General features: G+C 46.4%; 1 long non-coding RNA gene across 2 annotated transcripts; it reads right to left on the bottom strand.

The window, feature by feature from the left end:
* Window positions 1-2,356: 2,356 nt before the first annotated feature.
* Window positions 2,357-4,408, bottom strand: LOC123087529 (uncharacterized). Of its 2 annotated transcripts, XR_006441422.1 has the most exons (4): window positions 4,215-4,408; window positions 3,991-4,141; window positions 3,242-3,492; window positions 2,357-3,137 (listed from the first exon to the last, which is right to left on the bottom strand). It is a non-coding gene; the product is annotated as an uncharacterized lncRNA (long non-coding RNA). The 2 variants fall into 2 exon arrangements; XR_006441423.1 differs by having other exon boundaries at window positions 3,991-4,408.
* Between the last annotated feature and the right edge of the window lie 2,712 nt (window positions 4,409-7,120).

Genomic DNA, 7,120 nt, shown 5'->3' with positions numbered 1-7,120 from the left:
CCCAGTTACGTTGTGACGTTTGGTAGCACACAAAGTGTTCCTCCGGCAAACGGGAGTTGCATAATCTCATAGTCATAGGAACATGTATAAGTCATGAAGAAAGCAATAGCAACATACTAAACGATCGGGTGCTAAGCTAATGGAATGGGTCATGTCAATAAGATCATTCACCTAATGATGTGATCCCGTTAATCAAATAACAACTCTTTGTCCATGGTTAGGAAACATAACCATCTTTGATTAACGAGCTAGTCAAGTAGAGGCATACTAGTGACACTCTGTTTGTCTATGTATTCACACATGTATTATGTTTCCGGTTAATACAATTCTAGCATGAATAATAAACGTTTATCATGATATAAGAAAATAAATAATAACTTTATTATTGCCTTTAGGGCATATTTCCTTCAGGGATTAGGGACACCATGCGACCGACACGATAGAGACATCTTTGCGGCCTCCACAAAAGTTGGTCTGGGCGATGGTACATGTGCCATTTTTTGGGAGTCTGCTTGGCTTGATGGTTTGCGACCCAAGGACATTGCACCAAAAAAATTGAACTGTCAAAAAGAAGAAATTGCTCGGTCCAGAAAGCGCTCTCCAACAATTTTTGGGTGTCTCAGGTGAAGACCTCTCAGGGCATGATGGTTGACCATCTTCTTGAGTTTGTCAACCTACGGGAGAAGCTATCTCATGTTCAGCTAATACCTGACACACCTGATTCCATCACTTGGAAGCTCGCCAGGGATGGTCATTATTTAGCGGCAACGGCTTACAGTGCGCAATTTCTTGGTTTAGTCAATACAGACTTACCACTAATGGTTTGGAGAATTTGGGCTCCCCCAAAATGCAAATTCTTTGCTTGGCTAGTCATCAACAATAAAATCTGGACGGCAGACCGGCTTCAGAAGCGGGGATGGCCTAATTGCAACATGTGCCCCCTTTGTAAGCAAGTTTAGGAATCGACGACTCATCTGCTTTTCAAATGCCGACACACGGTTAGAGTGGAACATGATTAAGGGTGGCTTGGCCTTCATGACATTTACCCGCGGAACTGGGCCATGATTGACACAGTGAAGACTTGGTGGAGCGCCAACGCCTCGAACACGACGCAATCTCGACGACCGCTAACCTGCCTTATGCTACTTGTCTCGTGGGAGATCTGGAAAGAACAGAATGCTAGAGTATTTTGTAACGTCGCAGTGCCTGTTGGAGTTTTAGTTGCTAGAATCAAAGACAAGGCGGCGATATGGTGTCTGGCCGATGCGAAACATTTGTGTAATAACATGCCACGAGAGTGATATGTTGTATTTGGCCTTTGGCCAAAACCCCCAATACTCCTTATTCAATGAAAATGACAAATCGTTTGCCTTGTTTCAAAAGAAAACTGCGGGTGAGGCGATTGACCTGACCTGTCCCTGAAGCTATGACCGATCCATCCATGCAGGAGCAGGACATGCACAGTAGTTCGTTCCTCCTCTTTTCCAATAATTTCATTCACTGTGTTGTGTCTCTGCTATCACGTACCGGGTTAAGTAATTTGCTGGTTGGCTCTTGATTTGGACATGCATGGATTATTACTTTGTTACTCCCTCTATCACAGTTTAAAGAGCGTATCTTCAAAACCAGAATTTTTCACAATTAGAGGAAAATAGGGCGCATGTCATTAATTAGCCTATTAACTGCATCGTTTTGGGAGGAATTAGCTCCTTCCGTTTGCCTTCCTGGTGCACATGCATGGTGTGAACTGAAATTACTCCACCAATGCATGCGATGGTTTCCTTCTTTTACTGGACGGAGAGATTACTATGTGTTTGTTTGGCGATTAATTAGGCGCATATCCTTAACTACCGCAGCTCCAACGCATCGGTTATTCCTACCAATCGCTAGCAACCTTGGGCCCAAAAAGATGTGAGGTACGCCCTTTAAACTGTGATGGAGGGAGTAGTTAAGCGGATATTCATTTCTGAGCTCGGGCTCAGATGAACCCTAAATCAGCATCGTCCAGCAGCATGGGGATCTGTGCCGCCAGTGGTATTCTATCTCTGTATTTCTCAGGTATAGTACTAAATAAAAGCCATGTCGCAGGCGCATTAAATTTGAGGGCAGCGCGCCCTGTAGACGCGGAACAGGTAACCCGACCACGGCTGACCCAATTTTCCGAGCCAGTCTGAGCCGTGTCATCCCACGGACTCAATAACGGCCACCATGACCAGCGCCTCATAATAAATATATCAAACCATGGGACGCAATACTAGCAGGTTTGCAAAACTGAGATTCAGGTATACCAACACCCTCACCCTCGGCCACACTAAAGCCAGTAGAACAAACATTTTAACAACCAGTGAACCAGAAACAGTTCGGACAAACAAGATCATCGTTTTATTATCTGATTCCGGCTTTTTGCCACCTCGAAAATGGAGGAACAAGCATGGAGCACTGCTCACAAGAACACACTAGAAAATCTTCAGCAACTAAGAACAGAGTACAAACTTAAATATCACATCCCATTTTTTCAGCAATTCCCAGTGGCCTGGTACATATGTTCCAGTGATGACCTACCATACTATAGTTCTTGCATTTTCCAGGGTTTGCACGGCTTCTTCGGTGCATCCCAGGGCAGGTTGTTCACTTGTGTCCCTCGCGCCGGCAGAAGCTGCAGAACTTTGTCCATTTGCTCAGACCCTCGTATGGTGCCTTCTCCAATATCTGTCGGCCTTCCAACCCCTCTGCTTATCCGGGACTGCAAGACCTTTGCCAATCGGTCCTCAAAAGCCAAACAATCTCTCTTCTCTGCAAACGGTGCACTAGTAACCAACAATCATTCAGACTAGCTAACATGTGCTCGAATGACTCTGCACTCGCATCCCCCATCATCATGACATCCATAGCTTTCATACATAGCGTCGAATGTCTGCACGTGAAAGACAAGTTAACTGAATGGTCTTTCTGGTATTGAATCAGGTGCTAGGGTAGTATGTTCTTCACGTCCTTGGTCCACCGCTTGACAATATGCTTAACAGGAATCTCCTCTAAGTGAAGTACATCCATGAACTGTGACAGCAAAACACGGTTTTCAGAAATGTACATCCTCAAAGCAGGTCACTCGCATCTACACAACCTGCTATTCTCAGCCTCTGGCTTCCCAGTTTTCCAAAAAAAGTAGAAACGCTTTGTTAGTGACACATTCAACTATTCTTTTTGAGTTCATATACTTGAACAAGCGGCTTTAGGAATTTACCGAGCAGACGCAGACAATCTCCTGCATTGATTTGGTCCTCTCTGCGTTCAATCTGCGTTTCCCATATCTTATTCCAAAGCCAATCTGCCACGAATACAAATTGTATAAATTGTACGCCTCAAATTGAATCGAAACTTAGTCCTAGTTCAGGACAAACAACACATTTTTGTCTACTTGTGAATTGACTACTCAAGGGCACTCATTCTTGAAGGAAATGGGTTCTGTCTGGCAGCACGCTCCCTAGACGCAACCTGTATTTCCATAGAAAGACAACATTGGTCAGTTTCAACACGAGGGAACAGGGGAGGAGGCGCAGAAGGCATACTTCGCATAATTATTAAGCTAAGCAGACGGAATGAGGGTCGGATATCAGATGCAAAATACATTTGGCATGGTGGGATGCTTGCATTATTGGAAGATAGATATTTTCAACACATTCAGAAGTTGACATGTACCCAAAGCAAACGTGGGGTAAATACGGAAGACAATTTTATGTATGGATGGTTTGCCATGGAATACAAAATCATGCCTCATACTCTTTTTTCTCAACCACAACTTGACTTCTCAGGGTTCTACAGTTTGCGTTCCCAGTTCTGATTTCGTTAGGATTACTGAATCATGCATGTACCTATTTGACACGCGCAACTTCAGTAACTACTCTTCTGTCAGCTTCTAAAATTCAGCATAACTGTGATTTTTGTTTGTTCTAAAACAAAAACTAGTGTTCTTTTCCATCACAGAGATCACACCTGGCTAACGCCGCCAACTCGCTGCCCGCATCCGGACCCAACGTTTGAGTCAGCCGGCTCAACGCTTGTCGCACAATTCCACGAGAGAACCGCCAGAGGAACCGGATCTCGGTGGTCTAGGATGTTCGCGAATTCTTCACGGAGGGGAAATCTGCAAAGGCATGGCCATGTCCAGTGCAACTGGAAAAATACATAGATCTCCAATTTGGGAAGGGTTCCCTTACCTGTCGACCCCATCGAGAAGGAACTCAAGGCCATTATCTTCCATTGTTGGTTAACTTCAGCCGCCGTAGACTTGAACGGCAGTGGGGATGGAGTATAGCTGCTCGCGGCGGCGGCTTTGTTTCGAGGATCACCGAGGGCAAGGGTTTGTGGGTTCAGCGCGGTCCCACCCAGGGGACGACCTCTGCTTATCCATCGAAGGTCCAAGCGGCACCACGAACAGTCAGTCGCCGTCTAGCTATTGATCGAAGACGGCTCTGTACCTAACATCTGTTCCACGGCTCGGCCTAAAAGCAAACGATCTGGTCCACGGACCAGCCAGACTCGCGCTCGGGGCATACGATTCTGGCCCACGTACGCGCACTGTTAGCTACCCTGCTGCGCTGTATAACGATTTACAAACGTACCACCGCAGACTTGTCAGGCCACATTATGCGAATCCCCATACGAGAACCAACGAGAGAGATTTAGGGAGCAGGTGAGCCCGAGCACCAAAACTCCGCGTCCTTCGTAGTTAAGTCGCTACATTGATCCGGAGCCTTGTCTGTAATATGCATGGGTCGTCATGCTTGCTTGCAGGTGACGCTTGCGGTTGCGGTGCATGCCGCCATTTCGAACTCAATCCAGTGGTACGTTCATTGTAACATGCTCATTTACAATACAGTATAGTTTTTTTTAATATTTCAACGCATTTTGGAAACATGCACATTTTTCTGAAGAAATGTATTTTTTTAAATCCTAGAATGTTTTTTGAACAACACAAAAAGAATTAGAATTTTGAACATATTTTGAAATTTTGTGATTTTCTTCGTAAAACAAGGAAAAAAAATTATGAACTTGAATTTTTAAAATTGTGACAAGTTTTTGAACAATGTTACAAATTTTGTATAAATCTTGAAATCCCAAACTTCTTTTCAAAAAATTGAACGAAATTGGAAATTCCGAACATTTGTACTCATTTCCGAACAAGTTTAAAAGATTTTCAACATTTTTTGAAAAATGGAAAACAAATTCAAATTTCGAACATTTTCAAAAACACGAACATATATTAACTAGAAAATTCCGAACATTTTTTGAAACAAGGGAACAAATTCTGAAATTCTGAACGTTTTCTTTTGAAGATTTGAACGTTTTTTTAAATTTGGCGAGAGACCCTCCACTAGTACTACTCTGGGCAGACCCAGGCTGAATCTATCAAGCTGTTCGATGGCGCTACTCATGGCTCCGTAATGGCCTACTACATCGCCTTTCTGCTTCGATCCACTCGATCGACGCCACTCTGCTTCCCCTCTTTTCTTCTGTGCTATACCATCGATCTTCTTCACTTTCTTCTTCCCTGCATCTGCATGCCTGGACTCGTTCCGGCGATGGATCCATCGACTGGCGCAAGTGACGCATGCACGCGGCCTACTGTGTATGCATGGGCGCGCGCGCGCGCAATGGTGCTAGCTGCAGGACGCATGCCATGCCATGCAAGTGGATCCATCCACCGGCTAGCTAGCTAGGTAGCTGGCCGGCGAATCGGAGTGATGGATAATGGATGGATCCATCGGCTAGAGTAGCAGTAGTAGTAGTAGAGATGATGCATGCACATGCACGGCACAATGGTTAAAGTTGCGACAATGTAATGTAGTGCTTCCTCTATCCACAGTATGTTACCTTGAGTGAAATAAGGTGCTAGGACGTAATAGGCTTTGTCTTAGGTACGTAGTACGTACGAACGCATCCGATAGATGGAGCTATCTTCTTCCTTGCTTCATAGGCTGGTGGGCACGTACGTACGTACGTACCCAGTGCAGATTGCAGCGCCACGCACGGCCTACCTAGCTAGCTAGCCAGCTAACAGTAGCTACGATGGATGGATTGGTCACGCATGGCCGTATAATGCATGTGTCACTTTGACGCGGCCATGCATATGCATGCGCGCGAGCTCGCCTCATCATCATCATCATGGCCGCCTTTGGTAGCCGTGCGTGCGTGCGTGCAGCCATGGCTCGTCATGGCAGGCAGGCATCGTGCGGCCGGCTTCAATTCAATCGCAGCTTGCCGGGGCTAAATTTGGTGTTTTGACTTTTTTTCAAAATTATTCGAGATCTGATCCTAGTTTAAATTTTTTTCGAGATCTGACCTTTTTGCTAACGCCAGGAACAAAGGCGGTAGGGTATAACAGCCTACCGTCAAGAACCCTGGCGGTAAGGTTACATGCCCTACCGCCAAAACCCGTCTAAATATTGAACACAGTACGTGCTCGAGCCTACCGCCGTGCTCGTGCCTACCGCTCGTCATGGCAGGCAGCAGGACAATGGCGGTAGGGTTGTGCAGGCTATCGCCAACCCGTTTGACGGTAGAGATGTTTCCTACCGTCAAAGTCCCTGGCGGTAGGCTGTTAGACCCTACCGCCATGGACTCTGGCGGTAGCAAAAGGATCATATTTTGAAAAAAATTCAACTTAGGGTCAGATCTTGAATAGGTTTAAAACAAGGTCAAAACACGAAATTTAGCTGCTGGCCGGCCGGAGAGGAGAGACCCGTCCGCCAGCGGGGCCATGGAATGAACAGCCAGATTCCTCACCATCATTGTGTCGGAGCCGGCCGGTACCGCTAGTGTGGGTGGGTGGGGCCCACCTTCCATCCATTGTCTAGGTCCTCAGTAGTAGCTGGTCATCTTCTTGTCATCTCGATCGCCCCGACCCCGATGGAGCGCCGTGCTCGCTCGATCGTCGCGGCGGGCCGGGCCGGCCGCTGTCATGTCCGTACTCCGACCTGACGGACGGACGGACCGCGTCACCTTCTTCCTCCATAATGTCGCAAGAATAGCACACGTACGTATCCGGCCGTACCACTACTCCAGTCACATCTCATGTACCAATGCTGTATTCGCTTGCACGCCGTTGCTCGGCCAGTCTCCA

The sequence above is a fragment of the Triticum aestivum genome, chromosome 4A, assembly GCF_018294505.1.
Source record: "Triticum aestivum cultivar Chinese Spring chromosome 4A, IWGSC CS RefSeq v2.1, whole genome shotgun sequence".
Classification (NCBI taxonomy): Eukaryota; Viridiplantae; Streptophyta; class Magnoliopsida; order Poales; family Poaceae; genus Triticum; species Triticum aestivum.
Note: the sequence above shows the minus strand (reverse complement) of the source record. Positions and strands in the feature narration are given on the sequence as shown.